Here is a 1,828-nt window from a genome sequence, read left to right on the forward strand (position 1 = left end):
CCTCGTGGACACTGACGGCTCGGAAGCGACTGCGGACGGCGCTCCTTCTTGGGAGCTTCTTTTGAAAACCTTTTCAGTTTGGGATGGTTGTCCGCTTAAACACCTTTTCCCCACCACCTCCTTTTTGGGGCGGTCCCTTATATCCTTGAACAAACGAAAAAGATACCTTATCACACTCCTTACCGGAAAAAAAAAATTGGATGAGGGGGGGTGCTCGCAGTGACCGCGGATGGCGCTGCCACTCAGTACAAAATGGATAGATACCAACAATGTTGTAGTCCAAAAAGGTCATTTAATGGAACGTCATGTCACCAACACTAGCGCTTTCGGGGCCACGCAGGATCCCCTTCATCAGGCTCAGCAATGGCCTTATATCATTGGGCGCGCCTCGATCTTGGGCTCTTCCTCTGCTGCTCTCTGGGAACGATCTCCTTTATCTCCTGAGGAAGCGCTTGGAGCTCGAAATGCGTTGAGAAAAATACTATTCCTGATATAAGAAGACGTATCTATGTGCTGTATGAGTAAAAGAGTAGCATTGAGGAACCAGGCCTTGGGGCAGCAGAGAGAGTGTCCACGGCCCTGGTGGTACCCACATCTAGGACTGCAATCTACCTGTCTATGTTAGAGATTCACCATACATCCCATCACATCATGTTTTTCCAGATCTGGGTTAAAAACCTTTTAACCAGTTGACATTCGGGGTGTTAAACCCCCTTCCCATCCAGGCCATTTGTCAGTATTCAGCGCTGCGGTACTTTGACTGACATTTATTCCATCATGCAGCGCTGTACTGAAATTAATTTTATACCCTTTTTTGGGGACACATAGAGCTTTATTTTGGTGGTATTTAATCACCACTGGGGTTTTTATTTTTTAATATATTAAGGAAAAACTACAGATTAAAAAAAAAAAAAAAACAGTTCCCCCTATATTAAATTCTAAAACATTTATTATTACCAAATTTTTTAATTAACGGCTGTAGTAACGAACGGGTCTTTCCTGCCCGTGTGCGCGCGCTAGGGGGCGCGCGCGAGCAGGAAAAAAATGCCGTCTGGTGACGGCAACCCGCTGATGCGAGTCTGCCGTCCGTCCGTTTTTTCTTAACGGGCGGACGGCAAGAGGTTAAAAGGCTTTCATATAAGCACTTATTGGGGACTGGCAGGCCAGAACACTAATACCTCATCAATTGACACATGATAAACCAGCCTAAATGCAGTCATAAAGCTATTTAGGTACAATCCACATGGATAGTCTGGAAGTAGATGACCAATATATGTACCTGTTATATTTCCAAATTCCACACATAATACGTAACTCTTGACCTGGGGACACTACAGTAATACCAAATATATATTTAAATGTATCCTGAAACACTGGTCGCATACATACCATGTATATATACCATGTATTGTACCTTAACCGCTTGAAGACCAGGTGTTTAGGACCCCCCTGGAGAAGCTGATGAAGCAGAGATCTGCTTCATCAGCTTCTCTCCAGTATCTGAAGCTGGAGAGTGACACGAGAATGCGTAAGTGATCTAATATACACTACTTCCGCATTCTGACAGCAGAGAGGGGACCGGAGGGAGCTCGTGTACCGAGCTCCCTCTGATCCCCTGTGACAGAGGCACTATGCTGGTCCCGGGACCACACCGGAGCCCAGGACCAGCTTGACAGCGGGAGGGGGGGAGCCGCGGATGCCGCACGTCATGGGACCTCATACAAGCGATCCACCGGCTCTATAGCCGGCGGATCGCTTGTATATTAACGGGCATCGCTGCCCGTTTTCAAATAACGGGCATTTCCTGCTCGCGGGCGGATGTAACAGG

This window comes from Nanorana parkeri, unplaced genomic scaffold (genome assembly GCF_000935625.1).
Source record: "Nanorana parkeri isolate BGI_ZX_2015 unplaced genomic scaffold, ASM93562v1 scaffold8, whole genome shotgun sequence".
NCBI classification, from domain to species: domain Eukaryota; kingdom Metazoa; phylum Chordata; class Amphibia; order Anura; family Dicroglossidae; genus Nanorana; species Nanorana parkeri.